General features: G+C 44.1%; 1 protein-coding gene across 5 annotated transcripts in view; it reads left to right on the top strand.

Annotated features, from left to right (window-relative positions):
* PTGFRN (prostaglandin F2 receptor inhibitor) overlaps positions 1-22844 on the top strand; it is a 104242-nt gene that overhangs the window by 42349 nt on the left and 39049 nt on the right. The window lies entirely within an intron of this gene.

Below are 22844 nucleotides of genomic sequence, written 5' to 3'. Positions count from 1 at the left end.
TAAAATAAGATTCAAGAACTTAACCTGAACTTACAGAACTTAACTGGAAATACTGAGATACTTCTTTTTGTATCAGAAACTGGCTTATTCATAGACATGAGAGCTTTCATATTTGAAAAACAGCTGATTTCATCTAACTGAAGTCTGAGACAGAAAAAAAGGGTGGTCTTTTTTTTTTCCTCTGTAGTTGGAAGAGGTTTCAGAACCGGTTTACCACTGGAAACAGTTACAAACTTTAGCTACCGCGTTGTGGCTAGGCTTAAAGTGAGCTTAGAAGGTAGGACCAGTGTTGCTAAATAACTTTGAGTCTTCTAATGTTTAAAAGCTGTGTGGGAGTGCTAGTAAATGTGAATTGATGCAATTGTCCTGGGGACTGCTTGAAACTTGTGGAAGTGTTGCAGTAGGTGCTTTTCATTACGCTATTAGGTGAGGCACATTGGAGGAAAAGCCTTATGTGACTGGGTCTGAAGTAGCAGCCCAGAGAACAATTTTTTTTTTTTTTTTTTTTTGTATGCAGCGATGGCAAAATTGTGCTGCAGAAATATGAAGAAGAGCTGAAGCAAGCTGAAATAGCGAACTGGTGATAATCTCTACGGCCAGATGGCATTTGCATGGATGCTGTAAAGGAACTGAACTGTTAGCTGAGCTATGGGAAGAATAAGTCAGTAAATAAGAGACCAAGTCGTAAGCAGTGTTTTACTCCTTTAGAAAAGGATTTGACGGTGGTTTTTGGAATTAATTGACTTGTGAACTTCAGGAATGAGAACTAATTAAAGACTGGAGCTCACAGGCAAGCTGTCACAGCTGCTGATAGGCAGGGCTGCCAGCAATGCCTGTAGTACGTCTGCTTGCTACTTTTTGTTATGAGGGCCATCTCTTAAATTATTACTCTGCAAGACTTCAGGCATTCAAGCTGAAATTTTCAGGGTTGGGTGTATACCCCACGTTGACTTTTTTTCCCCCCCCGAAAAACAAACAAACATAAAGCTCAAATATTTCCAAGCATTACGCTTTGGGAGTGGGGAAGGCAGGAAGAAGCAGCTTTGTTATTATTATTATTATTTTTTCCCACATGTTCTGGCCAATTCCCCCTCCTCAGTCTCGAACAAATAATAATATTGCAGCTGCTAAGCTGAGAACTTCTAGCACCTCAGTGCTTTAGAGCAAGGGCTGGAAATTTGGCTGGAGTTAACTTTGCATCAAGAATGTGGCTTTTGCTGTTCTTATGAAAAATGTCCAAATTTGGCCACATTATAAGACTTGGAAAAGTATCCGTTTCTAAAGGCTCGTTAGGGAATTAGTCTCAGGTCCCTCGAGGAAGCACTCTGTCATCTTTTTTTTTTTTTTTTTTTGAGGTGTCAGAGGATTACAGCTGGAATTGGGGGCGGGGAAGTGGAAGCTGTCTTTTTATTTGGTTTCAGAATTCTGTAAATGTGTTGTGAAGGTTTTTTTCTTTTTTTTTCCGCCCCCCCCCTCTGCCAAGTTGGCCAGTATTGGAACAATGTGCTGCTGGTCTGTGTGGATCACTGATCATATCTGCTCGTGAGAGCCTGCCGCTTACGGCAGACAAAGTATATATCATCTTTCTCATATGTGGCTTTAAAAAAAAAAATCAATGTAAACTTTATGTGTGGTTTTCAACTTCTGTTCTCTGGCTTCAGTTCTTCTCTCAGGCTTTTTCCCAGGTGTCCCCCTTTGTCCTTTACTTCATGCTGGCTGTAAACCAGTTCCTGCTGCTGCTATAGTTTCTCTCGAAAAAAAGTAAAGAACTTATACTACTCTTTCTGTTTAATAGGCTTGATCAGTCTGGGCTTGCCTCTCTGCCAACTTTCCTAAAGATGTGGTTCAGCTATGCTGCTTAATGCTTGCTTCATGATTGTGATTTGCATGCTTTCATGCTTTTGGAGTCACTCTTTTCTTGCCATATCAGTAGCCGTTAAAAAGAGGTTGGTGGAACCATTGCTGGGGTCGGGATGGTTAGCAAGAGTCTGCTTCTGACAAAAGCTAGCTCTGCTTAGGTTTGTCAGCCCTAAGCAGAATAATTGCCAATGTAAAGGACTTTGTTTCTGTGCGCGTTCCGCTGTTAGCTCCAACTGCAGAGATTTAGCGTCGTGTTTCAGTCTTTGATGCAATGTGGCTGTGGGGAATCTTTGAGCAGGCTGTAACAGCATTGTTCTCCTACACGCATTAAAATGATTGTTGCAAGAGAGGCATCCACAGGGACCTCTGCCAGCTTCTTATTGATGTGTTCGGTTTCATCTATTGACACACTACCCTTCATTATTACACAGTGAATCCTGTGGCAGTGGAATTTGCTATTAAATCTGCCCTGCAAAAGAGAATTGGCAGTAGCTGCTTTAAAAGCAGTGTGACCCCTCTGTTTGCAAAGAATAGCTTCTAAATATGAAACAGATGCTGAACTAACACAGGATGCTTCCTAAATTTTCAGGGTACCAAGCATAATCGTTTAGAGAAAAATTCAGAATTCACACAATGGGTGAATAATCATTAGGTTCCAGTACTTTTTTTTTTTCCACAGTAATATATGTTTAATCAGTACATGCATTTTTTTTCACTCGAACATCGTGAGTAATACTGGGGTAGAAAACAGGCAATTACTTTTTAGTGGAAACTGTTGGAATACATGGTGGGGTGTTGGTCTTCTGTGCTAGACGGTGGGAAAGATGGTGGCATCTTCCCTTGTCTTTTACCATAGCCACAACCTGTTTTCTGTACTCAGAGCACCATCCGTAATGTGCACCCAGATGTTGCAGCCTCCACCTTTTCCCAAAAGAAGTGGCATGTTCTTCAGAAGCCCGGTGGCATCCTGTGTTTTGGGAGGTGTTGTCAATGGATGTAGTTTGTGTCTACGTAAAGATCCTGTGTGTTGTACGTAGAGCGTGCTTGTTTATATTCAGTTGATATGGAGATCTAAATGAATGCAGAGTAATAAGCCTATTGCATCAACCTCGTTTCCCTTTGATCTCACAGTTGAGTTCTAGGCAAGGCCTGCTGTACCTTTTGGCTTAGAGAGCTTGAGTGCCTGGAGCAGGCTTCATCAGTGAGAAAACAAAAAGCATGACAGCTTATCGCAGGCAAAATCACTCTGTGATCCTCTGGAGCGGGGAGGTAGCAAGGTAAGCCTGGGTCCTGCGTTTCTGTCACAAAGCAGGGTTGAATGGACATTAAAGCTATTGACTGAGCTCTGGATGCTGGCAACTGTATTGATAGGCACCTGTCAATAGCTGCCAAGCTGCTGACAGCCCTAGGTTTGTTAGGTTATTTATTTAAAAAAAAAAAAAAAAAAAAAAAAGGAAATAAAAGCATTGACTTGACACAGAACACAGAACTGTGTCTGTTGTTAGGAGTTGGAGTAAGGAAGGCTAGGAGAGAGTACTGGAGCAGGACATGCTCCGGAGAGAAAGGGCAGTGGGAGAATGGCTTGCTTAACATGGGAGAATGAGTTAAAGGTGTGTCTGCTGCCTGAGGTGGTGCTGTTGGGGCAGGTATCACCAGAAAACAGCCTTGGTAGCAGTCACGAATTTCGTAAAGCTCTGCAAATAAATCTTGAAATATCCTTGTTTTCTGATCAAAGTTTTCTGCTGACCACTGGCAGGTAAATGGCATAGCTGATTTTCAGCTCCTGCAGTGTTTAAAACATGGTCTGAAGTGGGATGGGTGCAGCTGCAGGGTGTGTTGTGGTGTCTGGATTGATTTTGGTGTCCGCCTTCAGAGTCTGGAAGGGAGGCTTGAGGGGGAGGCTGTGGTACTGTGAGCAGAGTTACTGGGTGGGGGTGTCCTTCCAAAGCAGCAGGACAAAGGGGACTTTTGAGGGTGTCCTTGTTCCTGCTCATGGCCAGAGGGCACAGGGAGTGTGCCTGTCACAGAATTTCTCTTCCTGGTAAACCCATGAGGATCAAGTGAGATAAGCCAAAGCTACTTGGAAAGAAGCTGTTAAGGGTCATTTAAAAGATTTTTTGCGACCTTTTTGGTGTGAGCAGTCAGCTATTGGTTTGTATGCATTGTTCTCCCTGCCTGAAGCTGTAGAGAGACACTTTACTCTTCATGCTAAGTCTGGTAACCTGCAGACGGATGCAGGGCACATTCCTGGACAAGGCATTTCCATACCCAGGCTTTGTAAGGTGGGTCCTTCCCTTGCATTAACGATTCCTATCTAGAACAAGAAAGCAGTCCCTGTACAGGGCTTTCCTGGAACAAGTATATGCCATCAGAGTAATTTGCTGGCTTCTTTCTTCTGTATTTTCTTCTTGCATCACACTTCTGGTATTGGTGCATCGGGGTGGGAACTCGCTTCGCATATGCGCGCTTGGCCAAAGTCCAGCGTGAGTACTGCTCTCACACGAGTGACAATTTGGGGTCAGAGTTGCCTTATTGCTGTAGGATCTCGCTTGCAGTCCGAAGCGGGACTTTGGTCAAGTGCCTGTCATAAGTTAACAGACAGTCCTTGGGATTAAAGCCCTGCGACTGAGGTTTCCTCCTCAGAGGGGGCTGCTCACGTGAGACCTTCAGTGCCTGGCACCTGGCCCGAAATGTGCTCAGAGAAGCAGTTTGTGAGGGAAATGATCAGTAATCGAGTCACAGGGTGTATGCTTTGAAGAAGAGCAGGTTGTGCAAGGGGGTGGGAACCTATCTGGAGGTTTTGGTAGGTGTAGGAGGCAGTGGCCCAAGCTGCAGGTTCTGTGAGTGGCATAGTGATGAAAAGCTTTGCTACCACTTCATGATTTTTTTATTTTATTTTATAATCTTGGTTTGATGGCATAAGGTCTTTTTTGAGCTTGGTTGCATGGGAGGGGAGGTAAAGGGAAAAACAGCAGCTGGGGTACCTGATTTTAAGAGGGGAACATGGGCTACTGGAAGATGTAGCAATGAAATATGCTGGACCTCCTTTGGACCTTCTCCTTAGGACCTGTGTGTGTTAAAAGCTGCTTGTAGGTTACTATTCTTTCTTCCTACCTCCTCACTCAAGTGTCAAACTCTTATGTTGACAGGGATAATGTGGTGGACAACTTTGGGCTTGAAGCCTTGTGCTGATTGTCAGAGGACAAAGAAAACTAATATAGTACTCTGGGCCATGAATTAATGGTGGGGGACAGCGAGTCTCGGGGAGTTTGGTAACGTGAGGACAGCTTTCTGCTTTCAAGTGTGTTGGTATGAGCCTAGCCTGGTGGCTGCCCTGTGTTGGGCCTGTGTGAAACGAGGATCTGGGTGAATGCATGTCTGCTGCCCCAAGTGAAATGGTGGCAGGTCCTGTGTGACATGCTAGTCAGCAAGTTTGCTCCCTGACGAGCTCGGTACCCAGTTTCTGATGCAAAGCAGCCAGATGTGTTGGCTGACACTTGCACACGGAGGCTGCTGAGGGGACATTTGCCCTGCTCCTGCCTGTTTTGTCTGAGTGGGTAAGGTGAGACCTTTGGCCTTCAAAGTTATTGCGTGCTTCTCGTTGCTATTTAACATCACTGCTTCCCTCTGCACCTCTCCGTGAATGGTTGTTTTCATATGTGTTATAAATATGAAAGGCTCATAAATAGACAACTGTTTTGTTTACATGTAGCCAAGGAGATTTTTTAACTCCTGGTAATTAATGCCCTACCTTTAAGACCTTCCTGGAGTCCTGGGTGCACGCCACCAGATTATGACAGAAAATGACCTGATGATTGTTTTGATCTGTTCAGCAAGACCCCGAAATCCCTCACAAGCTGTTTCATGTACCACCTCTGTAGTAATTTGATATAAAATTTGCTCCTGAGTGTTAAATTTACCCTTATACTGCTTAAAGCAGAGGTCTGCAGTACTTCTTGAGAGGCAGCAGTGTGTATGGATAAGTCGTGCTGAGCACAACCCAATTCCACTTTGTAACATATTCAGTTGATTTAAACTTGGTTGTTTTGGATGCTTTAAAGACGTACAAGATGGAGCAAATCTGGCTACCTGTGCTTTTGTTCTGCATCCTTTGTTGCACCCTTTGGAGGTGCTGGTTCATACATTCGGTGTAGTTTGGACGGTTGGTGGGAGCTTGAAGCAGGAGCCTGAGAGTGTCTCCTAGCTAGCATGTCTGTGCAGACGTTGTTCTCCTTTCTGTTGGAAAAGATGGCATGCCTGCTTTGTATCGGAATAGATAAAGGGTAGTGAATGCCCACTGAGAAACTCGAATAGAACTCGTTTACTGAGAGTTGTGCTTATCTGGCGATACGTACTGTTGGCGTTTTCAGGAGAATGGAATCTCTCCCTTGCCCTCTTCCAGAACGTCTATTTCTGTGCATGAAGTCATCTTTTGCCTGCCTTTTCTTTCCTCCATTCAAATCTATTATTTCTGCCTAAGCAGTCTTCTCAGCAGCATCAGAAGTATGAATGCCAGCAAGGATTTTGTCAGGTCATCTTGGGTACTTTGCTCCGCAGGAGGATCGCTATGGGTAGAAGCACTGGAGTGTATACTTGTGACAGGGACAGCCACGGGAGGCCGGGGGACTCTGCAGAGCCCGTTGATGGGGGATGATAGCAAATGTATAACTGTGTTTGTGAAATTGTATGGAAGGTCCTCACTGTGTCCGTATCGGAACGGGGACTGGTGTGCCATCCCTTCCAGCTCTATCAGCTGGCCTAATGAAGGGTTTCTAAAGAACATTGCCTTAGACTGCTGTAGTTACATAAATACTGCTACTAGATTATGCAGTTACTCTGTGACTCAAAGTTATAATTCTGATTATGATTTCTGCCACATGCATGCTGAATTATGCATTGCATGGAAGCTGTCCCAAGTTTCAAGTAATAATAAAACTGGAGTTTAAAACCAAGTAAGCTCTAAAAATGAAATAGTTGGCAGAATGCTCTTTGAATTTATGGTGATAGTCATTTAGAAGCTCTAGTGTCCATTTCTGGATTTTTTCCCCCATGCTTAGCATATTTTAATTCTCAGTTTGCTCAAGTTTTTAATTTTTTATGTTTAGTATGTTGAGATAGAAGCTAATTGGAATCAATTAGTGTTTTCTTTCCTCTGTCCTTTCAGATTTTTGGCATTTAAGGAGGAAATGGGGACAAATATTTAACTGAGTAACATCCAGCCTTAGCAGAAGCTTGTGAAGTTAGGCTAAGGAAGTCTGTACCGTGCTTCTCCCCCTTTACAGGCAGAAATTAAAGAGCATCAAGTTAAACTTTTCCTGCAGGAAGTTTCCCGTAAATACAGGCCTGACCCATGGTATTAGCCTGTCTTTGATATCTGCAATGCCTGCACTTGAACAATATTCAACAGTTGCATATTTCCACAAACATACATAAATGATGAAACAGCTCGCAATAACGATGCTGTTTTTGTTACTAGCTTCCAGTATTGGTGTTCAGGGCTGGAGCTTTCACCTCTGCTATTGTTTCAGGCTCTCTGCAGATGACTTAGAGCCTTGGCTTACAATAGATCTGTTTTGGGTGGATTTCAGTCCCAAGTTCAGGCTAAAACCTGTGTAAATGTGTCTTCCACGTAGCAAATAGGGTTCTGATTATAATCTCAGTTGAGTTCTGCTTACAAGATGATTTTTTTCAGTGATAATCGGTTGCCTGCCCATGCCTGTGACTTTTCCCTAGCAGTCAACTATGTACAAACCCTTTCTTAAAGAGCTTATCAGCGAGGAATAAGAAGTGTTTTTGATGATTTACAGCACCATGCCCAAGAGCTTTCTTTTTTTCCAGAGATTTTGTAATGTGAATAATGTGATGTGAGTACAGCTTTATTAGAATTGTAAACTCCCATAATGATCAGAAGGGAAGAATACATCTGCCAGGCGGATTAATGAAGATGGTTCTTTTCATCAGTACAGAGATTTTTTTTTTTTCTCAATAGAATCTCAGAGAATTCTGGGAGATCTTAGTGATTGTGCTAAGCAGCTATAGGAATGGATAGGAAATGAATTTCCTGCATTGACCTGCTAAAAGATGAAAGTACAGTAGTGTGAACAGGGCAAGCAGAAAATACAAATACCTTAAAGCTACCCAGGGAAGATAATTATGAAAGTGTTAAACTGATTTTTTTAAAACACCTATTCTCTTCGGCAACGTGGATCTCCTTTTATGATAAAAGCAGAGTGCTGCTTTTCAACCTAGGGATGAACTGGACGTCTGTTCTGTACTTTCTGTTAAGACTTTTTAGCTATCCCTTGTCCGAGGCTTGCTTATGCCTTGTGAAAGGGACAAAGATCTTGAAATGATCTGTGTTTTGTCTGAGGAAAGGCAGAAGCTGAACTAGTAGCGTGCTTTGTACCCCCCATTTTGACTCTTGGTAGGGCTTAGGCTATAAAACTGCAAACAGTGGAAGCTTTTGTGGGCTGCTCTTGCATTGCGTTATGGCCGGCACTCTTCTGCTTGGATTCTCTGAAACATCTTAATTCGATGTTGTGTGTTTTAACTGGCTGAAGCTCCTGGGAAATGCTCTTCAGATCGTTAATCTCTAAAAACCTGTTCTTATTTCTGAAAAATTTAGTGGGGAGGCAGGGAGTGAGGTGAGGCGGAAGTCGCGCGGTTAACTGGAGCTCTGTAAGTGCTGCTGTGCAGCTCTCCGCTAGCAGCAGGAGTGCCTGCTAGGAACTTTGCTGGTTTCCTACAACAGTAATAATTTTGGTTGCTGCCTAATAGCAAACAAAATTTGTTATAGGGTAGTGCTGTTAACATGATCTACGGCTGCCATGCCAGCGAGAAAGCTAAAAGCAGTTCATTTTGGGATGCTTTAAACTCAAGTGAGCAGGGTGTGGAAATAGTACTTTGACACTTTAAAGTACAAATTACTAACAGCGCAGAGATTAAAAGAGAAATACTTTTGTTGTATTTACATACATGCCAGTCTTTGTTATGGTCTTTTTAAATTGTTGTCTTGTTGACACTGGACCTGGCATAGCTGCAGAGCTGGGAGGAGGAGGATCCTTTGTTTCAAACCATACCTTGAGAAGTCTGGCTGCATTAACACTTGGAAAGAGACACAGGATGTGTGAAGGCGTAGCTCCTTTTCTTTTGCCCGCTGGGGCTTAGATGCAACGCTTTGACTTTCTCAAGTGATGCTATCCTTTTGAACGCTATCATGAGGTATGAGAGCAAGGGGAATTTCCTTATATTGCACAGCGTTCAAGTGCCTTTCTTGCTTATCCCCTTTTTGCTAATGTTTGTGAGAACAGGCAGATTGCTTGCAGCCTAAGTGACAAAAGAACACCTCTTGGGTATGGGTTGGTGTTGTACAGCTGCAGTTCACGTTTCTGTTTTTCTTCCTGTTTTCTTATGTATGGGTCAGTGTTCTGCGTTTGCATCCTGGAAGGTATGTCAGTTCGTATCGTCCTTGGTGCCAAGGCTGGGTGAGTAGTTTGCCTTGGCCTCACATGGCTTCCAGGACACGTTCTGAAAAAGGATCAGGACTTGCTCTGCCCATTGGACAGCGGTGTTTTATGATCCCACTTCCTGGGCTTAATCAAAGGTACTTCTGGGGAATGTTAGCCCTCCCTGTGTCTTGAGTACATCTCTGTTACCAGAGTGCCACTGGGGAGCCAGAGGGGCAGTTCAGAGAGATGAACGTTAGCTAAAATGTCAAAGATGCTTAAAAGATGCTACTGAGAATCTTTTCTCACTGTTTAAAAGTGTGGGCTGCTAATTCTAGTGTTTGTGGAGAAGTCTGCAGCTTTCCTGATGAATTTTAACACCCTTGAATTTCTAAATGGGTGTTGTACTTTCCATTTTCTGTTTGTATGGTGCTCTATATTGTGTGCTGTTAGACAGCTGCTGTGCTTGCACCAGACATCATTTCTTTTCAGTCAGTGTTAAAATTACTCCTTTGTGTTAATACAGTGGCTGGTGTAAGACTTCTTGAGACTTAGACCTCACTGTGCTGCTGCTGATGCAATGGTTATTTGGAACTTGCAACGTTGTCTTTAGTTCTTATGCCCTATACATTCACTGGTTCAGGAGCCTGAAAATGTCTGGCATGCTCTCTGTTGGGGTGAAGCATGGCTGCGGAGTCTTTTGTTGTGCTGTAAAAGGTACCCTGGGTCATACCTGTTCTTCCCAGTGCAGCAAATGTGAGGATGCCCAGGGTGAGTGCAATCTGCTATCTGTTGCCGTGTAAGCTGATTATAAGTGTTAGTTACTGAATAATTTCAGGACATCCAAGTTTCACCCAAATATTAAGAGCTACTTAATTTGTATGTAGGTTGTCTTATTAAGTAGTGTAACCCTAGAACAGCTCTGCAAGGAGACTGGAGCAGAAAAGAAAGAAGCAGTTTCCCTCTGGGCTTCTCTCAAAAACTGTATTTTCTTCCTCCTGCTGCTTTAACATTGTGCTGGTTCTCTGCCCTTTCTCTCCCGTGTCATGCCCCAAAGGGTTCCCTCGCTTTTCATTTTCAGACTTACTTGAAAATGCTGTGTTTGTTCTTTCTTTCTTTTTCTTGCCTTTCTTCTCACTCCTGGGCACAGCGGAACCACCAGCCTGGCTGCCACTGAGGAGCAAGCAGTGGAAAAAGGCACTTCCTCCAACCTCCAGAAGCTGGAGAGAGAGAAGGGTGACCAGAAATGTCCATTCAGCCTCGTATCTTGCCTCTGACAGCGGCCAAGACTGGATGTCTAGGGAAGAGTGAACACATCCTCCCCATTACCATCCTCTCACGACCGTCTCTAGCTTGGAGACCTTCTAAGTTAGAGGTGGTATCCTCATGTTTAGCCTCGGATTTTTCCTCCTGAAGTCTGCTGACTCATGGGCATTGCATTTGACCTCTTGAAGTTTCATTTTCTGAAGTGTGCTGGGTGAGGGTATATATCAGCTGCTTTTTGTGTGTTAACTTTCCCCTTCTCTTTTTATCACTTGCGATGTTGACCTTTCCTGTACGCAGCATGGCAGCGACAGCAGCAAAGTAAATAGTTGTGAGATAAATTTCTTAAAAGTGGGAATAACAGGAAGCGTATTAAGATGTGTATTTAGGCATGCTTATCTGAAAATTAGTGGCTCATGGCTGAATGCCAACTGCTAAGACTTGAAGAAACAATACTTTGCGATGCAGTCTTTCATTATGTGGCTGCATGTGGATTTTCTCAAATGTCTAATGGTATAAAATTGTCCCTAAGCTTAAACGTGTGTGACATTCTGTAGTGGTATGTGCTACTGTGTATACAAGGGAGGCTATTCAGCATTGATTGCAGAGGGAAGAGTAGATACTATTGCAAATGCTGAAAGTCAGTCAAAAATAGCAGTGAAAACTTGCTGGTCTATAATCTAAAGCGAGAAAAGACTTTCAGTTTGTGATGGGGAGCAGGGGACAACTGCTTGGTTTCTTCAGCCAGGTACTGAATTGATGAACCTTGCTCTTCTATTCCGCTCCTGGAGATAACAAAATACCTGTGCTGAATGCAGGGCAAGCTTTTCAGAGGTGAGAGGAGGTGGAGAGCTTGAGGCTGTGAGCTTGGAAATGTTATGAAGAGACCTGGAAGGTTAACATTAGGGTTAATATTCAGGGTTTTTTGAAAATTAAGCCTTTAATTAAGCCTTTTGCTTTCTTGAACTAGCTAACTTTGGTCATCACAGTGGAGTGTTTTTTTTTCTGTTTTTTTTTTTTTCTAGAAGGGGCAAATACAAAGAGGTTGCTTCTCTCCAGGACAGGGGTAAATGGGAGCAGAGTTGTACCAGGAGCGAGTCTTGCCCAGGGTTGTTCATTTCTCCGCAGGTTTCTGAATCCCTCACGTGCTGCCCGCATGCCTGTACCTGCCCACCCATTCCAGCAAGTCTCCTCTCTTTGTTCGGCCTGGTTAGGATAAACAGCAGTCTCATACAATGTCATTTCCTTTCGTGTGAGAACAGCTTTCCAGAGGTAGAATTCAGACAAAAGACAGCTAATTACACAGCTAATTTGCCTTCAAGCTCTGGGAGGCAATGAATGCCAGCAAATTTTCAACTCTTGCACACTTTTTTGGAAACTTTGGCCTTGGAATTTGTCAAGCAGGGATAAGCAGCACTGCAGAGGGTGGGTGGATTACATATCCCAGACACGTGTTGATGGCTTAACTCACATTTGTGATTTTGGGAAGAGTTCCCATATCCACATTCAAGTTCTCAAAAGTGAAATGTGAACAGTACCCTTTAGAAGGAGCCCACAGGCTGCATCCTCGTTACCTTTTTACATGGGGTAAGGACTGAATGGCTGAGGTGAATCTCCTCACAGCACATCTGCTGTGCTTCAGTTGCCCTTTTGGCCTATGGCACCAAACCCAGAGTGGTGCAAACCCCCAGCAGATGTGTACTGTGGTTCTTGGGGCCTCGGCACCAACCTTCTACAGCCTTTTCTCCTTTGGGACCGGCTGCTGAAGCAGACAGTTGTGCTAGTCTTGTGAGTTTATGAATGATGCAGTATAAGCTTTTTTTGCTTTTTAGATATTATTGAAGTAAATAGAGTATTGTGTGTTCCATCTACTGATTTAAATACCTTATTCTCAGTTCTCAGGAATCTTAATGCAAGCAACCTGATTGATTTGGATGTTGTTTGTGAAGGCTTTTCCCGTGTCTCTGGAAATGTATATGTTGGTATTTAAGAGTCTCTCTCAAATAATGAAGAGTGCTGTGGCATGTCTCTTTTAAAGCCAGCTGTTCTGCAGACCCTTCTGGGGGTAATTTTATTTCATGTTCTGTGTGGGGTTACACATACCCTCTTAAAGACCTTGACCTGAATCCTTGTGTGTCTTCTAGGTGTTGTTTATGCCCCTGGCCTCTTGTATTTTTCTGATCTAGACCCCTTCCTTTCTCTTGCCCCCTTCCAGACCCCTTGCAGTCTTCTACTTTGCAAGATGGAGGCAATACCTTAATGAAAACTGACCCTTTCTGAGGTGGGGTAACTTCATGTGTAATTTTTTTAATGCTGGAGACCAGACTAGCTGCCTTTTCTGGGGCAAGGGAGTATCTCATAGTCCCATAGCAAATAATAAAAGCTCAGCTGCAACAAGTACTGTAAATACCTTGCGCTCCTGTTCTCAGTTACAGAATTAGTTATGCAAATCTTATATTAAAGAAGGAAGAGCCCTGGTGTGTCTTAAATCATACTCCGGATGTGTACGCATGCGTACGATTCCCTCTTGTCTAGGAGGAAAATATCTGCTCCTAACATGCAGGCTCCATACAGATTAGCATACTAAACAGTATTGCTCCACATGACCTGAAATTGGCTTTTGAGTGCTAATTGGATCTAGGAATTGAGAGGAGGGGTTGGAAAACATTGCCCTCTGTTTTTTCCAGGTTACAGGCAAGAGTACAGATGTGGTGGTGGTGCAGGTGACCGCGTGAAGGCCTCAGGGCCTCCCGAACTATGGGGGCACCAAGAGTCAGAGCTGTCTCCTATGCATTTGCTCATGTCTTCTTTGCCTAGTTCAACAGATCTTCCTGTCATCATCTTTATGTGAAGTAACGGTGTGCTACAGCGAAATGGGCGCTGAGCTTGAAATGAGGAGTGCGTGATCTATTTCTAATGGCTCCTGTTCTACCACATGAGCGTGGTCTCGTTGGTTGGTCTGTCCAGGTGTATCTTCTGCAGCGAGACAGCTGGTCCATTCGGTGGGCATCTGCTGTTGGCATTTTTAATGTGGGCTCTTGCTTGTAGGTTATTTATGTTGAAGATGGACCGTTAGGTAATTAAATTACAGATAAAGAGGATTACTCAAACACTGTGATCCATCCCTCCACTGGCTCCTGTGGCTGCAAATCAGCTGTCAAGCATGGAGCCAAGGCGGGCCAGTGCCATATGCAGCTGTGGCCAGCAGTTCCTGCAGGCCTGCTGCCCCGTCACCTCCTTGAATCTCTCACCACAGCAGATGCAAAGAGAGTGAAGCTGCCCTTGGGGATCCCAAAGCAACCAGAGACTGCAGGAGCCTGACGTGGTGTTGGGATGTTCGTTGTTGTGGCTGCCGTCTCCTGTAGCCAGGCCTGGCTCTGGATTTCATAGAATCATAGAATATCCCGAGTTGGAAGGGACCCATAAGGATCATCAAGTCCAACACCTGGCACCGCACAGGTCTGCCCAAAGTTTAGACTATGTGACTAAGTGCACAGTCCAATCTCTTCTTAAATTCAGACAGGCTTGGTGCAGTGACTACTTCACTGGGGAGCCTGTTCCAGTGTACGACCACCCTCTTCGGTGAAGAACCTCTTCCTGATGTCCAGCCTAAACTTCCCCTGCCTCAGCTTCACACCGTTCCCACGGGTCCTGTCACTGGTGATAACAGAGAATAGGTCACCTGCCTCTCCACTCCCTCTCGCGAGGAAGTTGTAGACTGCGATGAGGTCCCCCCTCAGCCTCCTCTTCTCCAGACTGAACAGGCCAAGTGACCTCAGCCGCTCCTCATACGTCTTCCCCTCTAGGCCCTTCACCATCTTCGTCGCCCTCCTCTGGACACTCTCCAAAAGTTTAATGTTCTTTTTGTACTGTGGTGCCCAGAACTGCACACAGTACTCGAGGTGAGGCCGCACCAGCACAGAGTAGAGTGGGACAATCACTTCCCTCGACCGACTAGCGATGCTGTGCTTGATGCACCCCAGGATACGGTTGGCCCTCCTGGCTGCCAGGGCACACTGCTGGCTCATATTCAACTTGCTGGCAACCACAACCCCCCAGATCCCTCTCCGCGGGGCTGCTCTCCAGCGTCTCGTCGCCCAGTCTGTACGTACAGCCAGGGTTGCCCCGTTCTAGGTGCAGGACCCGGCACTTGCTTTTGTTAAACTTCATGTGGTTGGTGATCGCCCAGCTCTCCAATCTGTCCAGGTCTCTCTGCAAGGCCTTTCCACCCTCATCAGAGTCCACAACTCCTCCAAGTTTAGTGTCGTCGGCAAATTTGCTCAGAACGCCTTCTAGTCCTACATCCAAATCATTTATAAAAACATTGAAGAGGACTGGCCCTAAAATGGGGCTTTTGGGGGATTTGCTGAAGTCTGCGTGATGGCTTCTCTCATCCCGTGGAATGCTTGCTGGGAAATTAGCACTGTGTACTGAGATGTGAAATGATCCTCAGCAAGGAGTTTTGGGGAAATAGCGGGTAAGATTAGTGTCTGGATTATGAAAGTGTGTGTGTGGCTCCTTAATCTCCTCTGCCAATCCCCATTAGACTTCACTTGGCTTTAGGCAGGACTTTGGTATACGTGAAGTGCAGGGTTAAATTGAAGTGGATGAAGAGCACCACATTTGAGCAAGTACAAAAGACAAACAGCTATTCTGTGGTAGTTTTTTGTTTGCTCTGTTCTTAATAGAAGTGAAAGGTAAAAGGAGGTTCATACTGGATTCAGCATTTCCTATATTTGAAAGCATTTAGAGTGCTTTTGTGTATTACCTAACATTAAAGATAACTTTGAAAACAAATGATCACTTTATGCCAATAAAAATCAATACCTGCTGCTCTGGAAAGATGGGAAGAAAAAGAGTGATAATCATGGAAATTATTTTGGGGAGAGAGGGAAGGTGGGAATGTTCTACAGTCTCCTTTTTAAAATTAATATTTTGTGAAATTATAGATTTATGAAGCACGTGGATATTGCTGTATGTGCATCTCTTAAAAAGTCTTTTGACAAAAATACTTTTTCTTAACTTTAAAGCTTTCCCATCACTGCTAGGTGCTATGTTCAGTTTAAAACCATGCTGCTTGAAAAATTTATTAGGTTCTACAGTTTAACACGATCTTGCCTTCGATTTGGATTTTTTTGTCTTGTTTTGGATTTTCACACTGTGTGATTTTACTTAATGCAGATTTAGGAATGATCTATTCTAGTCTAATTGTTTTCTCAAGTTAAATACAAAGAAGGCTCAGTTCAATGCTAGAGGTGTGCTGCACTCCACACAGAGCAAAGAAAATGGCTGGTCTCTGCCCGGAGGAAATTACAGTGTAGAGCAAATGGATTTGGACTGCTCTGCTCAGTTCCAACTGCTTTGGGAAAGATCTGAGATAACAGATAAGTGCAAGTTAATGATGTTGCAGAACAGCACTGACTTTAATTCTTTATATTGCAGTTTGAGGACTTTTTAAATTCTGGTAAATATGTTTTCCTCTTGAGTTGGGATTAATATTACTTTTTTTTTTCTTGTGACCTTCCTCCCCACACAAAAAAAAAAGTGGAGATATTTTTAAAATGGCATTTCTGCAAATTGTTGCAGCCCTGCTTCCAACTGTGCCAACTCTTCAGCTTTGAGTCGTGGGCTTGACTGCTTTGTCAACTTTTTTTCATAAAATGTGACATATTGAACCTCTCCTCTAGCAATACCAATTGCTTTTGAGGCAGAACAAAAGAAAATCACCTGTCTGGTGAGGCAGTCTAAATGCCAGTTTTAGAGTCCCTGGACTTTTTGGATTGGATGTCATCAGGTAACCTAAATGGGGTGCTCTGATAGAGTAGGGTAAAAAAGAAGTTCTGGGAGAGTATTTGGAGGAAAGTAAATTAAGATCATTAACAGGGGCAGGTCTTTCAGGTAAGACCCAGGAAAAAGCAGCATGTTGACTCTTGCATTTCATTGCTTTTTTCTTTCCTTCCCACTTTGCTCCTAGCGGCATTTTGGAGACTTATCAGAAGTAGTTCTTTACATGCAGCCTTTTATCTTCAACTGTCAGTCCGTGGTAGAGAAAGGAAATAGAGATCATATGTGGTAGTTGTTTGACATCCAGAGGAATCTAAAACACAATCTTCAGTATCATCTCTGCCTGTTAGACGTTTCTTCTGTTTGGACTGGAGGTGCTGCAGTTTTCTGCCCACCAAAGGGTACGCAGTTTGACAAGCTAGGCTTTTGTTCTGCATAGCTGGGAAAGGTTTATGTGGCTCCTTGTTTCCCCTTTTTGTGCTTACCCAAAGTAACATCACGTTGAGCAGAAGGGATCAGGCCTGATTCCTTGGATATTCATCTGGCCTACTGTGATGGTGTGTCTTGCATGTCTGGAGTGTATTTTAAAAAAGAAAAAGGGGGAAAAAATCTGTTTTTATTTTCTGCTGAGCTCAGGTGGTTGTCTCGCTAGGCTTGTCCGTAAGCAGCAATGGGAGAGGAATTTATTGGAGCGCTTTTCTCTACTGATGACAGATAGAGCCTAGATAGCTAGCTAACTAAGGTGTCAGGCATCTAACACAGCTGTGCAAAAGGACTCTTGGAAACTGGGGAGATGCACCATAGGATAACTGGGAACCGTGCCCTAGTGAAAGCCTTGTGATTCACTTAAGGGCATTTGAAATCCCTTTTCTTGGGGGAGATGTGTGTGGGATGAATAGAGGAGACAGCAGTTTGTTACTGTGCTGCAAAAGATGTTGTTTAATCCTTTCATGTGAATCCCAGTCCACGTGGTATAGATGGAGTCCAACTGTGAAGCTACTTGCTTTTTCACCCAGGGCTGGAGATGTGGCTTTTCGGAGACATCTCAGATGGCACAGAGATTAGAGCAATCCAGCAGCCTTGCAGTTTGATAGCGTTTCTGAGGCTTCACTTAAGATGCAGTATGCGTTTCTTCATCCTGATAGAGATAATGGGTTTTAAGCAATTACACCCAGGCTAATTCCTTTTGATAAGAGCTCTGCATTATCTAAAAAAAGAATCCCAGCCGCCTGGGAAAGAACAATGTAAATGTCTCTCTCATGGACTCTTTCATTCGCTCTTCTCTGATAACTTCAGATGATGCACTGCACATCTTTCAAGCCACAAAAACCTACCAGTCCTTTTTTAGGTAGAGTATAGCAGACAGGGAGGTAGAGCAGTACCGTTGCTGTGCAAGGGACAGAGTCCAGGCTGCTTCGAGTAATTCCAGGCTACTATGGCGATTACCCCTTAGATGTAAGGGATCAGCTTTGGTCTCTTTTAAAGGAGCCCCTTGTGATTCAGCCTGCCTGGTTGTAAGGGACAGGTTGCTTCTGCTGATTAGGATGATCTAAATTTTGTAATTTTGAAGGAGTAGCAAGAGAGCGAGAGCCTACCGCTTTGTCTAGGGTAGGTCCCAACCCCTGTGCGTCTCTTTGCACTGGAAAGAAGAGTATGCTTTTGGTGCACGTTATGCAGGGATGGTAAGAGATCTCACTTATTTATTTTTAAGACCAGTAAAGAAATTTCAATAATTAGCTGGATTTCTGGTACTATAAAAAATAAAAATCCTTTTATTCTCCTTAATCTCCTTCTGTCTTTTTCTCTTCTACATAGGCAACGTAGGATAGAAAATTGAATTGATTGCGTTTAAAAAGGGGCGCGGGGAAATTCCAAAGCAATGTGCTGTTTATGTTAATGTGCAACTTCTAGGAAAACAGTGTTATATATTTAAAAAAAATAATATATGTATGTAAAAGCATTGAAAGGTTTTCAGACATTGTAGACATGCTTCTCTGTCCCTGATAGTCACATATGTCATTCTTGATGTGGAGAGTTGCTTGATAATTGAAGCTGGGAGGAGAGGCGGGGGGGAAGACTGGAGATAAGGATTGTAATCTCTCCTGCTGATATGCTTTGGTTCTCCTTCCCTAGAAAAGAGCCTGTGACTGTGTGGCATGCTGCCTGTCTCTTTACCTGTCTGCTGGCTAGGAAAACTTGCTCAGTGCCTCCGGGCGGGGGCCTGAACAGCTCTTTTCAGAACAGAGGAAGAGGATTTGTGTGGACAGGTCTCTGCGGCAGGAAAAAAAAATGATGCAAAAATCAAATCCCTTCTTTCTTCCATGTTGTAAAATGGCTTCATGCATCACAAACACTGTAGTTGAGCAGGGTGCTACAGAATTGGGAGATCAGGCGTTTTGCTCCAAAATGGAGGCAGAGAGCACAGCTTTTCGTGGTGAGGAATCCACTGCACGTCCTCTGGCGTGGCACAGAAAGGGTTGTCCCTGCTCAACCCCCTCATTTGTACAGGGTTGCAGCAGAGTTGTGCCTGGATTGAAAATAAATGAAGGAGTTGAGAGAGGGAAAATCGCTACCACCGTTTGCAGAGTTGGGTGCTGTATGTTTTCCTGTCATACACCGTTGTGAATTTGAAAGGGCTGCCGTAGTTCCTTCCCAGGCACGCTAACGTTTAGTTGGCAAATGAAACAACCTTTTGTTTGGAAAGCTCTTCTGAGATGCTTTGGGGATGAAAGGCATCAGCGAAGTTGTCATTACATCTCCCAGGGCTGCCTTGGGTGAGGAGCTGGACTGCATGTCCTTTCAGATGCAGAGTGCTCAGTCTGAGCCAATTTAGTGAGTCGTCAGCTCTCACTTTTTGGGCTTTAATTGACTTCCTACTGCATGTCACATTGCATTTTCCTTTGGAAGGCGGATGTAGAGAGTCGACCTCCTTCTCCAGGCTGCTAAGAGAACATGGTTTCATATTAGATGGAGCTGTCTCATGCGGGCTGGGGGAAGCACCTCGTGTAAGAGAGTGCTGAAGCAGAAGTGTGTCCTTTGCAATAACAATACCTTCTCAGCCTTGTGGGTGACTCGTCAGATTACTTCTCATCTTGTTCTTTCACAAATGATACGTAGATACACAACCTGTGTGAAGATGAAGCTCCCAGGAGGCTTTCCTTATCTATGGTAATGTCCTTAATGTAAGAGGAAATCCTCACCAGCTACTTTCTTGAGGAGTTGCTGCTGGTTAAGAGTTTAAACAGACCACTTGTTATCTAGGTCCTTCTTGATTTTGCTGCCTTGTTTTCTTGGTTATCCTGAAAGTGACAGGTTGCTATTTAATGTGCTTGGATTGACTTCACAACCTATCTACTCAGTCATCTGCTTCCTGTGCGCTCTCCTTTGAAAATACATCATGTCATGACAGCGATGAGATGGCGCATCTAAGTGACGGGGCAAATTAAACTAAGTACTTCATGCAACATCAGTGGGGAACAAACACTAGCTCAAAACTAACTCGGCTGTGTCTGGGATATCTTGCCTCTATATTGTTGACATGGCAGTCCCCAGTTTATTATTCTACCTTAAGACATACTTTGCCTGTGTTTCTGGTGGAGTATTTTGTGCATTTCTGAGGGAGAATTCTCTAACCAAGCTCTTGACAAACAGCCTTGAAAGCTCTGTGGTTGCCCTCCTACTTGGGTGTTTCTGGCCCAAAAGCACCAGTGTTGCCAGGTAGTCCTGTCAGCTGTCTAATGAGCCCAAGCAACGAGTCCCATGCTTTGTGTTTGTGTGCTGGCCTCCTTACAGCGACTCCATTACCTTTTGCTTTGAAAAGTAGTTCCTTGCAATTTCATCTAGTGCTTGGGGGCTCTATAAAAAATAATTTTGCACGTAAGCAGTTCATCTTCTACTCCGATTTGATGTCCAGCATTGCAGTTTATGATACAGAGCCAATTACTGAGTCCATACCAAGTACCCATCATTTTTTTCAGTATCATAGAGAGCACCATCATAAACTGCTTATGTTCTGTTGAGTTTTGTCACTAGCATGTACACTGTTCTGTCCCGATCCATCTGTTTGTACAGTTAAATAGTATTCAAGTGAATTCATTAAGAACATATCACCTTATATTAACATTAAAATATATTAGGTGTCATGAAAAATAAATGTTCCCAATAAATTCACTGAGTGCGAAGCTCTTCTGGATTGTGAGAGTTGAACTTGGATTGCTCTGGGAAGATGGAGGGAGGCGTATGCGAGCCTAACACAGGGCATTGCAAGAACAAAATATTTGCAAAAGCTCCCGTTTGTCTGGCAGAGCAAAATGGATCTTGCTGTTGCCAAGATCGGTGTCTGTGGCTTGGTGCCTTCTGCTGCAGTTACATGAGACGTTAATCCCTAATGCACAGCGAAAAACACAACACCTTGTTGAGCAGCTGGGGATATCCTTGCTGCTGACTGCTACGGGACAAAAAGCAGAACCCTGAATTCACGGGTTGCTAGACAGTGAGCCTCCTGGGTCACCTAGAATAGCAACTCACCCTCGAGTATCAGCCCTGTGCACTCTTTTCCCTACCTGTAGGCAGTTAGGGCACAGCAGATGCTCTGCAGTAAGTACACATCCTCTTACCTGGTGATGCTGTCTCTGTGCTCCTGCCTCGTGGGAACCCTCCTCTCTTTTAGCAGTAACAAATGTTCTTGTTTGCAAAGCAGGAAATCATAAGAAAATGTTACAGGGTGTCCCTTTTCTCTCCTGCAGCTGTTCCACTGCCTGCCTTCCACCTTTGTGTAAAACCGAAATTGTTGCATGCTTCTGGGACTGTTGTGAAGAGGGTATAGGCAGTGCTTTGCAGCAGCAGGGTACCGACTCTGAACAGATTCACGGAGGAATCCCTATTCCCCTATCTCTTTCCTTTTGTCTGCCTTCTCTTACAAAGATGCTAATCACCACTACCTTCATTAAATGTCAGAGGGTCTTTAGCAACCTCGGAAGGGAGAGAAACAGAGCTGTCAGTGCTAATCTCAAGCACAAATGTGTAGCCCTTGCCACATCAGTGTGCCTTTGTCACCTCTGGATTGGATTAGTGCAGTGCACGGTATGTGGGTCTACAGCTGAAGACACATGCAGAACAGTGTTGTCTGCTTGCTTTAGTGTCACGGGAGAGCGTTTTCTAGAGAGAAGACAGCGTTTAAAAGTAATGCCCTCAGTCAGGATCCTGAGCTGACTTCTCACACTGGTCTGTTCAAAGCTGTTGTGGAAGTCAGGCAGTGCTTTAAAGCTTACCTGCTGCCGTTCCTGCTTTCTGTAAGAGGCTAAGTTGAAGGATTGAATGGGGCTGGAACTTAAGACCTGGTGAGAATATATTGGCTGGAGCCCCTCAGCTCTCTCTTTTTTTTGTTGTTGGTTATTTTTCCGTATTCTGGATTTTAATATATGGTGCTTCTGTTTAGAGAGATCCCCTTAAACAACGGGACAAGACATAGTTAGTCAAGGTTTTTCTCTCCTGCTCACAGGTGAAAGATGCAGAGAAGTTTGGCCTCCTTGTTAGGACTAGTCAATCACTTGATCGGCTACATTACAACAGTCTTCTGGGAGAGGTGTAAGGGGGTAAGAGATTTATTTTGATTGCAGACTAAGGTTAGTGTAATAAAATACTAATGACGACAATAGAAAGTCATGGCAATCAGGAAACAGGGCTCTTAGGAATGAGGCCGTGCACATGAACAGCCTGCAAGGCAAAGAGCGTGCTGGGGACTACGTCTCCTTACCAGCTGCAGAGGTAAAGACAGTGTCAGTCCTTGGTTCAACTGGTGAATTAGAGCAGTTGTGAGTTATTGGGCTTCATGCATACGTGGGTTGTTTGTTTAAATTTGACATTGCCTGAGTGATATGTTCTAGATAAACCCTTTGGTCCAACTGCTCCTGCTATAGTTATGGTGGTCTACTTGTTTTTTTGCAATATCTACCCTTTAGCATTTTGGCTTTTCTTGTTCTGCCATTCTCTTGCTCTGCCATTTTGCTGTGGATGTGGAGCTGTGGTATCCATGTCCACAGCAAAATACTGGTAAGCGTTTTGTTGTTCCTGTTTGGAGACTGAGCTTAGGCAGTACCTCTCTTTTGCTGAAAAAGTTTCTCTGGTTGGAACTATGAATCAAAGCAGTTTGCTCTTCCTGAAGTGAGAATCTGCCAAGATCCGTGTGCAGACGCTGGGGTTGTTCTTTGAGCTACAGAGCCAAATCAACTAGAAAAGTCGCTTTCCATGTCTGCCAGGTCCTCTGGCTAGTTTAAGTGGTTCACACTTTTGCCTGGAGCATAACATGTTGCTGTGCCAGCCTTCAGCAGAGAACTGCTGTTGCTGTTCTGTCCTTCGAGTTAGATGGTCCCAGAAAACAGTCTGAACACTGTTTTCCCATGCTCTGGAAGGAGCGTGCTCTGCTCCTGCTCCCATGTTCTGGGACTTCCACTAAAGGTGAAGTGGGTGCTGGAAGCAGGTGTGGTTGCAGAA

This window comes from Cygnus olor, chromosome 1 (genome assembly GCF_009769625.2).
Source record: "Cygnus olor isolate bCygOlo1 chromosome 1, bCygOlo1.pri.v2, whole genome shotgun sequence".
Taxonomy (NCBI): Eukaryota; Metazoa; Chordata; class Aves; order Anseriformes; family Anatidae; genus Cygnus; species Cygnus olor.
Note: the sequence above shows the minus strand (reverse complement) of the source record. Positions and strands in the feature narration are given on the sequence as shown.